The sequence below is a fragment of the Triticum urartu genome, chromosome 7 (genome assembly GCF_003073215.2).
Source record: "Triticum urartu cultivar G1812 chromosome 7, Tu2.1, whole genome shotgun sequence".
NCBI classification, from domain to species: domain Eukaryota; kingdom Viridiplantae; phylum Streptophyta; class Magnoliopsida; order Poales; family Poaceae; genus Triticum; species Triticum urartu.
The window spans coordinates 401,635,304-401,649,372 of record NC_053028.1 but is presented as its reverse complement, the minus strand read 5'-3'; positions in this window follow the sequence as shown (position 1 = coordinate 401,649,372).

Sequence of the window (14,069 nt, the reverse complement as noted above, 5' to 3'; positions counted from 1 at the left end):
CGCGGGCACCTTCAAGGTCAACCCGACTCCACATCACTCGCTATTAAGCTCGCGCGAGTACCCCTCAGGGCCGACCCGTCTTTAGTAACATGGCTCAGTGCAAAGTCATAGTAACCATAGTAACTGTGTGTCTAACACCAAGGGGAAAACCCGAGGAATCACCCTCGGTGAATTCCACTCGATGTTATCATCAAGGTGAACGTAAGAGGATCCACCCTCGAGGTTCACACTTGAGGGGTTGCACGACAGAGCCATAACGAAAGTGGTTAAGGAGGAAATCACCCTCGATGACCTTGACCGTATAGCTACACTACAGAGATCTCATCAGGAGTGATGTAAGAGGTTCCACCCTCGGCACTCGATGGTAACTCTGCAGAGTCATACAACTAGGGGGTGATGTGCGGTGTCGGGGCCTGGACATCGATCACGTTGATCGAGTCATCGAACATAAAGCGGGGCAACTGGGACAAGGTGGGGGTCACTGATGGATCACTAACCAACCTATACTAAGCAGTTTAGGATAAGCAGGTAACAAAAACAGGCTATGCATCAGAGTAGGATCATACAGAAAGCAGTAGCAGTTCTAATGCAAGCATGAGAGGAAAGAAATGGGCGATATCAGAATGCTCAAGGAGGGTTTGCTTGCCTGGTTGCTCAGACAAGAAGGAGGGGTCGTTGGTGACGTAGTCGATCACAGCGGCATCATCGATCTCGGGGTCTACCAGAGAGAAGAGGGGGAGGAAACAGTAAATACAGAGCAAACAATGTATCACAAGGCACAACATGACGACGGGCAGAGCTAGGGTTGCCCTAATGTAGTACTACACGTTGCAGACGGAGGGAATAAACATCCGAGGATGAATTCTCGGCGTTAGGCGGATTCCGGACCGAGGAAAAGAGTGGGGAAAGTTCCATGTTCAGCATGCCAGGGGCATGTGACAAATGAACTGACCCTATATTCGGATTCGTCTCATCGTTCTGAGCAACTTTCATGTACAAAGTTTTTTCATCCGAGTTACGGTTTATTTTCTAAGAATTTTCAAAGTTTAAAGCATTTTCTGAAAAGGCTAAAATTCTGCTAAGTCCTCAGTTTTAAACATCACTTGGCTGTTTTCAAAAGGCTATAACTATTGTTCTGCTCAACATATGGCTTAGTGCCCCTTACCAATTTTATCACCTTTCTATGATCTACATGACAGTGTCATTAACATCCAGTTAGAGTTCAGTTGCTTGATCAAAACTGCATTTGAAAAATGCCACTTGAAGTTAATTCCAGAAACTGTTAAAATATACGAACATAGGATTTTGTGATTTTCATAGGATTTAATCCTTACATCTTTTAAATTTGGTCCAATGGGATGTTTTGAACCTTGTCAAGTGTACTCCATGCCCATATGAATTGTACTCATATTAACTTTTGTTTAGCTGCTGTTTAAGGGCTGTGAAGAGGACTAGTTAGTGTAAAAGTTGCAAAGCTGACTACTGCTACAGTAACTGAATGTTACTGTAGCAGAGGAGCAGTGCAGCGGGCAGAGCAGCAGCAGGGAGCGGCAGTGGCGGCGCGACGAGGCCGGCCGAAGGCGGGCGAGGCCGGAGGTGGGCGCGGCCACACACTCAGCGCACACACGCATTGCACGCACACACCGCACACACACACTGCACGCACGTACAACACGCACACACACACATGACCATGGCCGTGGCCATGGCCGGAGACAGCGGCAAGGGGTGTCCTAGGCGGGCGCTGCCAGGCGAGGTCGCGCGCGTGGGTGCGGACTAGGCGCGGGCAGCAACGGGGGCGGACGGGCGGAGGTGTGCCGCAGACTTGGCGGCAGTGGCTGCAGCGAGGAGGCGAGGCCGTGCGCGGGGCGACGGCGAGGCGAAGCGGGCGGCGCAGGCGACAGTGGGCGCGGGCGGTGCACGACGAGGCAGTTAGCGACCGTGGGCGGCTCCGCGGCGATGCACCAAGCACGGCCGTGTGCTCAGGGGCAGGCTGTGGCTGCTGTGGCCGCGACGGCAAAACGACAGGCGGCGGACCGAGTTCGGCAAGTGCGGGCTCGGCGCTACGGGTGCAGAGAGGAACCGGGGAGTGATGGGAGACGGCGAGGAGCTCACCGAGCGGCACAAGATGGCCGGCGACAGATTAGGAGCAGCAGGGGGGTGGCGCATTCGTCGGAGGATCCCGTCGGAGTCGAGGAAGAAGACGAGCTCGTGGCGCTCGGCACAGCGGCTCCCGGCTTGACCCAGCGGTAGCAGGCGATGCGGGAGGCAATGGCGGAGCGGAGGGACTCGACAAGGAGGCAGGGGGAGCTAGGTGGCCTCCTCTACGCCGTGGTCATGGAGACGGCGGCATTCGGCCTCGTTCCAGATCGACGGAGAGGGAGATGTGAAGAGGGGGAGAGAAAAATATCTGGGGCTGCCCAGGGTGTCCGCGGTGGTCTTCTTATCCACCCCGGCGCCCTGTAGCGATGCGAGGAGGCGAGGAGGCGAGCTGGTGCGACTGCGACGGCGAGCCGGTCGTCGGGTGCGCGTGCGTGCAGGGGGGTTAGGGAAAGGCCGACCCAAATGGGCCGGGCCACACTGTTGGGTCAACTGGGCCAAGTGCACGTGCACTTTTCCCATTTTCCTTTTCTTTTACTGCATTTCCATTTTCTTTCTGTTTGCAAATTGTTTGGCCACCAAAACATTTTTGAAAAATGTCCAATATGGCCTAATAATTATGATGCAATATACTGCACTGCCACAACAAGTTTGGGAGCAATATAATTCCATTTTGAATTTTTGCATTGCATTAAAAGAGTCGAAAAGGTGATGTTGGCTCTGTTTTCAAGATGTTAGAGCCATCCAGGTACTTTAGATGATGTTGCTACCCTGAACATAATTCACAATGGATTATTTACAAAAATTATGAACTTTTTTTAGTTCCTGGATTTGGACAACTTTTATTTCACCTCATATTTGAATTTCAATTTGAGTTGGAATTTGAAATGAGATATGATTCCAATGTGATCAAGCACTGTTAAGCAAAATGATTAGCTTAATCATAGAGGGTTACTGTAGCAAGACACTGGGGGTGTTACACTCCTCCCCCAAGGTCCCTCCCTCCTCCTCACACTCTTCCATCGCCTCTGTCGCCTCCGTCGTCGTGGCCGACATCGCCGCCGTCGTCCTCCCTCCGTCCCTCCTCCTTCTTCGGCGGCCCCCTCCCCCTCCTCCCTCCTCCTCCCCCTCCTCCTCCCTCTCCGTCGCCCTCTCCCCCCTCAAATTTGAATAAGTAATTTGAATAGAATAAAATATGAAATTGAAAAGGATAAGTAAATGTAGGCCTTTTGAATAGAATAGGAAATTTTTAGAAAATTTGAATAAGTAATTTGAATATAATAAAATATATGAAATTGAAAAGAATAAGTAAATGTAGGTATTTTGAATAGAATAGGAAACTTTTAGTAAATGTAGGTTTTTTATATTTTGATTTAGGGTTTTCACTAAGTCCTAAGATGACGATAATAATGTTTTTGTTTATATTTTGTTTTTGCAGAAATCAAGGAGCACCTGCATCATCCCCGCCACCGTCCCCGTCACCGACCCCCTCCGACCTCGATCGAGGTGAGACCAGCCACCCCATGTTGTTAATTTAATTTAGGTATTTTAGGTGTTTAATCTTAGAATAATGTAGTATGAACCCTAGTTATGATTGAATCATGTTAAAAATGTAGGTTTTTAATTAGGCATAGTTAATAGAATTTAGGTGTTTCAGGTGTATGTAGATATAAACATATATATCTTGTGTTGCTCAAATAGGATATGTGCTTGCCCAAGTGGCCAGCCATGTTTGCAGGTTAGACCTCCGAGTGGCCTATGTTTTGCTGGAGTGTTGATTAATTTCCATTCCGGCAAATTTCAGGCACTCGATATGTCCTTTTTAGCAAAGGTCATGCCGGCTTTTTCCGTGAATTTTGGCATGACTTGTGCCAGAATATGTAGGAAATATCAAGTGGCCTTGATTTTCTAGAAAAATAATTAAACGACATTTCGGGTTGACTTTAAGTCTGTCGAGGCTCCATCACCGACGGTTGAAAAATCAGTGAGGGAGTGTATCCACCATATATGAGAGAGGACGAAGAATCCCGACTGTTGTCGTGGGGGTCGTTTCTCCTTCTTCTCCGAGTGCTAGACCTTTGTTATGCACTAGGGGAAGGAGGAGTAACAACCATCACCGTCGGTCGCAAATGTCAAAGAGGAATCAGTGAGTGAGAGTCTCCACCACATATGAGAGGACGAAAAATCCCGACTGTTGTCATGGGGGTCGCTTCTCCTTCGTTCCCGTGTGCTAGACATTTTGGTGTAATGCACTCGGGGACGAAAGGAGGAGAGATCATCACCAACGGTCGAATGTATAAACCACGCGAGCTGAGAGTTTTCAAGAAAAAGACTCGGCAGACCGATAGTCAACCCATGATGAATAATAATGATCTAATTTAGTTTTTGTAGTACATATATTGAATTGTACAAGTTTAATCTTTGAATTATGAACCTAGGAAATGTCGTTATCGGACGATGAAAGTCTCCCAGGGGAGTGCGAATGGTGCAACGACGACCGGGGTTTGTGCGACAGGCCTCACCTGGACGAAGGTCTGCGCTTCAGCATTAAGCTCCAGGAGACCTTCGATGTTGAAACGGTACGCAACGACGACAAGTGTTTTTTTAATTAAGCATGACTTCAACTATTTCAACGTGTAATTTTCTTCTTTTACAATTCGAGTAGCTTATCCCATGCCATGCAAGACACTATGTCTTGGAGAGGATGGATTTTGAAGACCATGAAAATTTCGAAACAAAGAAAATTCACCTAAGGACCCATCATGGTATGGATTTTGAAGTAAATCTGTACAATTCTGAGAGCATAACCCATTTTGGTTGCACAAATTGGGAAGCACTTTGCAAGATGTATGGTTTTTATGAGGGTATGCTTGTCACCATGGATCTTGGTGATCCTGACATCGACCAAGACAATATGGACATTTGGGTCCTTGTTGACACGCTTCCAATTCTACCGCTATGTGAGTTTCCCAAACATAGTTATTAACTAATTTATATTGTTTATTTCAAAATAGTTGACATCTTATTTTCATTCTTCAAACAATGTGCGAAAGATGGTAGACAGAACCTACTATACCAATGGCTCAGAATTAACCTATCATGAGAAAAATCATCTCATCGCATTTTGTACTGATCTTAAGAATTACAATATCTATTATCAAACTCCTCCACATTATGGTCAATACATGCCACTAGTGCACGTGTTGACCTACAGTAACATCCATGGAGATGCCGTGGTAAGATTTTTTACTATTATGACATCCATGCATGTTATGCATAAATTCTTCTAAAACTGAACTACATTGCTAACTACAAAGTTATTACTATGTTTTTCAACAGAAAATCCCAAAGGATTGTGTGCCTCATCTGATGTTTCAGAATGGTCGCCTTGATGTATTGAACATACTGCTAGGTCATCCTACGAATCACACCTGTCCATATCGGATTTCTAAAACCAATGAAGACATGAAAATCAAAGAATGAAAAAAATGCATGGACAGTCGTAAGGAGGTACTTGGAAGCAACATTGTGCGAAAGGCAAGAATTGGAGATAGGATAATCTCCGTTCTCCATAATGGAGAGTCAGGGCCTATCTTGTTTTATGCTATTTTACCTAAGAGAAGGTAGTAGGTCCTAGCTAATACTCATGATCATGTGCTAAGAACAACTAAGTAGGATTGGTTAGATGACTATGATGATGATGATGTGGTATGGAGTAGAAGTTGTAGATGATGATGAGTATGACTTGTTATTATGATACCAATGATGATTTATTTGTTATTATGATCGATGATGCATGATGCTAAGTTGTTATATGAGCATGATGACTTATTATATATATCAGTAGTTGAAATGAACATGGATTAGATTCAAGTGGAGGCAACATGTGGTGCACATCGAAAGTACTACTAATCTAAACTAGATAAAGTTTGGATTAGAGTAGTACTTTCGACATGCACCAGATGTTGCCTCCACTTGAATCTACTCCACGTTCATTTCACCCGCTGTTATATATAATAACTAATCATGGTCATAAAATCATATGATGAAAATACTGTATATAAAACCACAATGAAAATAAGCTGTATTTTTAAAAATACAGGAAAAGTTAGCAGCAACGCTTTTCAGAAGAAACGCTACTGCTACTTACTACTATCAGTAGCGCTTTCCCAACGAAAGCGCTACTGCTAACTAGGTATAGCAGTAGTGCTCCCTTTCCAGCGCTACTACTACTAGTTAGTTGTAGCACCTTAGTAGTAGCGCTCGTACAAGCGCTATTGCTAGCTATAAAACAAGCGCTACTACTAGGGTTTTCCCTAGTAGTGGGAGGAAAACCGCGAGATGGACATCGGTGCTAAGGGCACAAGTACATGGCGTTCGGTATCTAGTAGGTGATTTCCTAGGGAATAGTAGAACTCAAGCAGCTGTAGTTCTATGAATTCAGGGGATTTTAGCCAGGCGTCCACTGTGCAGGGCATGGTATGCTTGTTGAGGTAGCATGACGGGATGCAGAGGCTTTGAACGGAGCCCTGGTGGGAGGAGATGATGGCTCTGGGAGTTCAAAATCATTGAAGAGAGATAGTTGACAACAATCAAGATTAAGGGGCACGGCGCGCCATAGAGGGCGCCACCGAATTGAGAGGACTTGGGTGCCGCAACAATCCTTAGTGGGGAGAAGCGAGATGATCTCCCCAAGGATGGCATCCGTGAGATCGCTGATGCGGTCCAACCGAGATTCTACGGGTTCTAGGGATCCGGTGGAGGCGGGCTCGCCACTACTCCCCGCGCTGCCGGGTGCGGGATCTACAACAGGCGTCGCCGCTGGCAGGAGCCTCATCTTCTTGGCGCTGGGGTCAGCTGACTCCATTTTCCTCGAGGGTGTCGCGTCGAGCTCATGGATTTGAGCAGAGTAACGAATGACGAGCCTAGTTGTAGTGCGAGTGAAGAAGAAGGGGAGCCGGGGTTTTTCTGTAGTAGTGAGGAAGAAGGGGAGCTGGGGTTTTCTATAGGGGTGAGGTGAGAAATTTTGGGATACGAGTGGAGCGAGCTGACGTGAGGTGGGTGGGAGTGAGGAGGAAGAAGAGCACCCAGGTATTTTTGGGGGGGCGGTGTGCTGGGTGTGGGTAGCGCCTCTCATTAAGTAAATATATGGGCTTTTGAATTGATTTTGTTATTTACTAGGGTGGATGGGTTGTTTCGTCTTGGGCCCAGAGAAACAAGTACTACTAGTATAGTGGAGACACTTTATAGCTACCCAGCAAAACAATTACAACTAGCACAGTGGATACACTACCGCTTCTGGCTCCTCCGAGGTCATCGAAACGTCTCCCTCTACGGAATGCAGTTTTACTTGTGTTCACCGACATGCAGGCCATGCAGCACGCGGGCCCAAATGCCTTCCACCAAATTAGAAGGCAGTATGTAGGGGGAGAGTCACCCCGGTCATAGCGCGGTAGTAACGAGCCGTTGTATCACAAAACCCCACCTCGCCACAGTCTAAGTTTGACGAACAAAGCAACCATCATTTCACTCTTCGCTGAATCCCCTTCTCCCTCACCGTCTTCAAGAAAGCCAACACTCGCATCTGCCACTGCTCTTCTCTCCCAACGAAGGGACGGTAAGCAGATCCGTGATGTTGGTATATTTTCGATCAGAGAAGAAAAGAACTTTTGCAAAGCAGTAACTGATCCTCACTCTCTTTTTTGCTTCATTGTCATTGCAATTGTGTTTTCCTTTCAGTGATCTCCTAGTATTCGTCAGTTTCATGATGGATCAAGGAGAACCAGGCAAAGATCTGCCGATATTGGAGCATACGCGAGAGGCTGATCCCCACGAGACAGAGAGCCCCAAGAAGATGGAGGCAGCCACCGAGCCGACCCTAGATACGCTCACAGACACTACTGATATGGTCAATGCCCCGTTTGAGGTTATAGCCCCCGTGGCCCTAGAGGAGCAGTTTTCCCCCTTCGAGGATGTGTCCCCCCCGCTGAGCTGCCCAAGATGATTTTTTGCTTTGCCGATCTTGATTGTGTTTTTTCATCTAAGTATGTGGTCATAAATAATGCAAATTTTTATTAGCTTCGATGCCATGCTATACATAGTGGTTTAAATAACTTGTGTTTCTTATACTGGAAAGTAATTCAGAATTTGTTTATGTTTCAATTAGAGCCCTGATGCAGACAAGGATTGTGTGGTTGTACATGCCACTCACTATGAGGAGGATGACCTGAATATACGCACTGGGAAAACAGAGTTCTTAGGCTGTTGGATCCTGGAAGCCATTTGTGCTTATACCAATGTCGAGTTGTATTCCAGCCTCACTATTGTCAGGCGTGTTGTCCATGGTGTACTAAAGCACAAGAAGTTCAAAGCTACTCCTTCGTTTGTGAGGCATACTATTCTTGTCAAGCTTACGCAGGAAGATGATGTGGCATGCCTCCGCAAACAAGTTTATGAGTGGCAAGGCCACAAGGTTATCTTCAGGAAGGTTCACAGGATTGAACTTCTGCTGGACGTCCTCGATGATGTTCATGGCAAGGTCTGTCTTGTGTCCATCCCAAATTAGATCGAGGCATGAAATAGTTGCCCCAGCTAGTGTTTAATAGTAGTTTGGATTGTGTCTAATTATCCGAACCTTGCCTCTTATCGAGCCCTCTAGGCTAGTACTCTGTTTGAATCTGTCTATGGGAACTACTGCTACTTTTGTGTGATCGTGAATCATGTGAGAACCATCGCAATTGTTGCCGAAACAGATGCGTCCTTACTAGTTTTTTCATGAATATGGCACGGTAAAACATAAGTTGTCACGGTTTATCATACGAGCAGTGTGTGTTTGATGAAATAGAGTATTCATTCGAGAACTGTGCGTCGACGTATACATAGGGTATGTGAGGCTGGTTAAGTACTTGTAAACACTGTTGGTGCTACCCCACTTGTAAGCAGTTGTGCAAAACACATCACATTGGCTCAACTCACTTCAACACTACGCTATTGACCAACTAACAATCAATAATCTGCTGTCTGACATATAAGCAACTACGCATCTTGTTACAGTGGTTCATGTAGTTAACTGAGGCCACAATGTAAATTCCAAACGTTCACACTCTAGTCCGGCGTTCATGTGGAACACTCACATTACTCGGCTTCATAAAAAACTTGAAAAGTATAAGTTAAGCAATTTTACACATCCCAATGATTCATAGAACATAACAAACATATACTAGTTCACAGCAAAAGACAAAGTTGTGAGAAGGTTTACAAATCAAGAAAATCAAGCAAGGCTTCTCTGAGCAAAGGGCCTCCCTAGGCAGGCTTTAATTTCCTAGAGTTCACTCTAGTTTTTTCTTGTTGCCACCATCCAGGGTTAGGTTCTCTCATTCCAGAATAACCAATTATAATTGTGTTCTTAGCTGGAATGCTGAACTGAACCATGTAGTGTACTGACCATCTGAAATTCTTGTGCATTCCACTAAATTTAAGCACCGCTATTCGCAGAAATAAGCAGACCACAGTGCCTCTTGTCCACGCACCTATCCCAAAAATCTCCATGCAGCCATGCCAGCTAGTCCTTGGTCCATGGATGAACTGGTAGAAAGTGCATTCCGGAGTAGGATGCAGTTGTTTTTGCTCGTCCTTGCATTGCAATCAGGAAGTAAAATGTATGAATCAGCTTCTTTTAGATTGTGTTGGTCATTCTACCTAGTTACTACCAATGTAGGAATACCTGGAAGACGGGTCGTTAGAGGACGACAGCTAGGAATAGCCATCTCATTTTGTGCAGTTCTACTAAAACTGAGTGTGTGTAATTTTGATTGCGCAGATAGAAACGATATGGAGACAGACATCCCTGTTTGCGCAAATATGAAATACGGTTATTTAAATAGTGACATTTATTTGCAGTGGCATATGATTAACAGCAGCATCTATTGTGTTATAATTGGCACTACATCGACATTATGAAAGTTCCCTTAAGTAAGTAACATCACATCACATCAACACTGCCACTAGATTAACATGCAGAACAATAGCATTAGTATTACTATCATGAGAGTAGCCCATGGTCAGTAAATGTGCAATAAAATTTGTGCAGTTCCACTAGGATGAAGCAATGTTAGCGGTGTGAGATTTAAGTGTAACTGCAAAAACAAATTTCATGGGAAATAAAGGAAGACAGAAGCACGTCATAGAATGGTGGTGGAATTGCTTCAATTTATCGACGACACTAGACCATTACTTATAGTGACATTAGGTGGCATTGCTTAATGCTTCGTGTGATTTTACATTAATGGTAGCGATATGGGTGTAGGGACAACATGTGCATAAAGTGATGAGGCAGATGTGGTTACCGAGAGTGGCAAACACTCAGGCAGCATGTCTGCATTTGTCCCATTTTTTATCTCCTCGGTGACATTTTCCTATGTGAGCACATGAAATCTAGACCTGCTCATTCTCATTTGCGTTACCCCCCAACACCCCTCACTTTGTTTCCTTTTTCGACCAAGAGACAGGTCCACTTCCCCCCACCCTTCGCCATCCACCATGCTTTCTTCGCCTTTTCAACCAGGAGACCGGTTGGGTAGGAAGTATCTACTACTTTCCCCCGTTTCCTCTTAGATCCAAGTCCTAGATTCATGCTACAACTTTCCCACTTTCTTCCTTGTTTGAACCAACTCTTAGATTCGACTGTATGAACTAGCTATACCTCTAATAGTAAAAGTCTAGGTGGCTTTGGAACAGCCGATGGAAGTAGAAAAAGATCCACACGCAGCCACATGGGGAGCTGGGGTAGTAGAGCAAGGCAGGTTTCAAAGGAATATATACCTGAGGGTCGGTGGCATGTGGCAAAGACGTCATCGGGAGGTCGCATCTTGGCCACAATACCGCATGGAGGAAGAAGGGGTCAGAGGCCCTCCCGAGCCGGCGCTATCTCGGAGAGACCGACACGGCCACCGATCGGGACACGCAGGCAGCCGTTGGTCTCCTCCCTCGCCGCCGACGATGGCATGAACGGGTGTGTTTGGTTGGCGGATATGTTTGAGTGGTTATGGGTATTCCCAACCACTTGGATAGGGATAGCCATATCTTTGGTTTGGTTGTGTGGGATGTTTAGTGGATAAAAATAGCCTTTTCTTCATTTGATTAGAGGGATAAATACTCCTGTTGATCCATTTTTATTCTCGTTAGGGATTAGGGAAGCAGTAGCTGCTCGCAAGTGTTGTCTTGGTTTAAGCACAGCCTGGCGACCTCGCACACACAGCCATGTATGAACAACACACGCACGGAAGCTAGCCTCGCCGCCGCACACCATAGATCAGCCCCGGCCAGCACGCCATAGCTCCGTCACCATCACCACGCACGCTGGATTTTCCGTGACTGCCATGCGCTATGGTTTCACTGCAGCCGCACACCATAGATCAGCCGTGGCTGCTACTTCATCGTCCCGCTCCAGATGGCTGCCTTGGGACGATTCCCTTTGCCAGGAGGTGTGCGCCGACGAGGCTAGCTCGTCTCCGGCACCGGCACATCCTATCATCCACCATAGCCTCGCCCCAGTTGTCTTCTTCCTCGCGTCTGGCAACTTTATTCGGATCTTTCTGTATCCTCGCCGCCTCTTTTCGATTCTGGTACGCCGAGGTATTCTTCCGTCAAGCCCGCCGCTGCTGTGCTCTCGTGTAGCCGCCGTCCTCCAAGCGATCCCAATGCGAGAGAGAGGGGGAGATGCGAGAGAGATACGGGAGGGGTGGGCTTTCTGTTCGGGGAAGGTGGAACTTGCGTAATGATTTGGAGCAGCGAAGGAGGATGCCCATATCCGCGAGATTTCCACGGCTCTGCGGAACCGAGTTTTGATAGAATATACTATGAATCTTGGCTGCCCTTATCCCAGGCTATCCAACCTCTCCAGTGAACCAAACACCTGTCATCGCCTTTTAAACTGGCTATCCCTGTCCTATGGAGGATATCATGTGAACCAAACACACCCAACGATGCACCTACACCCCCGCCTTGGTTGAGGTGGTCCGACCGGATTTGTGACCAGCCGTGAGCAGAGAAAGAGTGTGGCCACCTATGTATTGCTTAGATCTGGAGAGCATGAGAGAGTGAAAGAGAGGAACCCTAGTAAATCAAGCGCTAAGGCTCCTGCTTATATATATAGTGGAGTGATTTTGTTGTACCAACTTCAAAAAAATGCGCTCCTACATGTACCTGCGAGTGGGTGTGAGAGAACTAGTGCGTGCGTGCACCGCTTCTCTTCGTGAGAGTACAATATACTATGCCCAAAGAACGTTCGCCACAAGAGTAATAGCATAAGTGTGTGACGTGTGAGTTAAAATAAAAGGTGTGTGACGTCTTTTGTTTTTTAGAAGTTCCAAAGGTAGGGTGTGAAGAGCACATATGTGTGTGACGTCTACCTGTAGATAGACAGTGAGTGCGAGAGGACTCGGGAGAATCGTGACTCATGAGGGTCCGTGTGTGCTTGAGAGAGAGGGGCACGTATCAATGCAATGCATGTGTCCGTAAATCATATCTGACAAACGTTTGCCACAAGCTGTTTCCTGACGAACACCGTAAGAACCATTAGATCGGCATCCGACAGTGTCAGTTTTGCCATGTCATTTAACAAAACAGCCACTCCTCTGACACACAAATCTTCCACATGAGTGTTAGCAGCTACCGTATGCTCCTCCCTCCGTTCCAAAATGCAGTGCATATAGTTTTATTGAAAATTCGAACCTCGCAAACTTTTACTGAGTTTTTGTGTACCAAAATGCACATATATAGAATACCCAGTATATATCATTTCATTCATCTTCGAGAGGTAACTATAAAGATGGGGGAGGAGTGTACAAAGAAAGACCGTCGTATCACCTGCAACAATTTCAACCATCCTTTGCTGTGGAGGAATATCATAGGAACTCTATATGATATGGTTTTTATAGGATTTTATCCTTTAGAGCCAATGGTTCATAGGAATAGATTCATATACTCCACATTTCAAAGGAAAATAAACATGATATCATTTTTTATAGCTTTAGATCCACTTGGTTCATATGAATGGATTCCTATACTACCACAATTTCAAATGAAAATAAACATTAGCGTATATCTAATAGAAAAGTTCCTATGATGTGAACCAAATGACATCTCTTTTCTATCCCTCCTCATAGGAATTGAGATACATGTCATCTCTAGATTCAATAGAAATGTTCCTATGATGTGAACCAAATGACATCTCTTTTCCAATCCCTACTCATAGGAATTGAGATACATGTCATCTCTTTCCCTACAACTTCCGTGTATACATCTTCTATTCCTAAATAGCTAGTACAACCCACTAGTAGCTTTTTCCCTAGACATGCAACTATGGCACAAGAACACGTCATGCATGCAAGTCATAAATCACATTGTTTTTGTACTCTATGCATGCAAGCACCACATCATCAATTCGTTCATGTTACTCATAAGTTATTTATTGCATTAGATTTTGTATTGACAATGTATGTGTTGGTCACGTGCACACATATGTAAGTCACATTCACATTTTTGTTAGAAATGCCATTCTTTTAACTGCAATTCATTTTTTCTCTTTGTACTCCCTCTTTCTAGGTGTGTAAGTCATCTTCCAAAAACCAAATAATCCCAAAACACTTAGAGCATGGTTAATAATATAGCTAGCTGCTGGCTATGTAAACATGCCATGTCATCAAGAGTTAGCAATATTAATTACTCGTAAAATAGAGTTGGCCATAAGGTTGGATATAAGCCCACAACTTTTCTCAGGGGTGCCGGCCTCAGGCCCTGGATCGTATGATGTTTTCCCCCTCTACTCTCTTGTAATGAATTGAGTTTCCCCTTTGGAGTTATCTTATCGGATTGAGTCTTTAAAGATTTGAGAACACTTGATGTATGTCTTGCCGTGGATATCTGTGGTGACAATGGGATATCACGTGATTCACTTGATGTATGTTTTG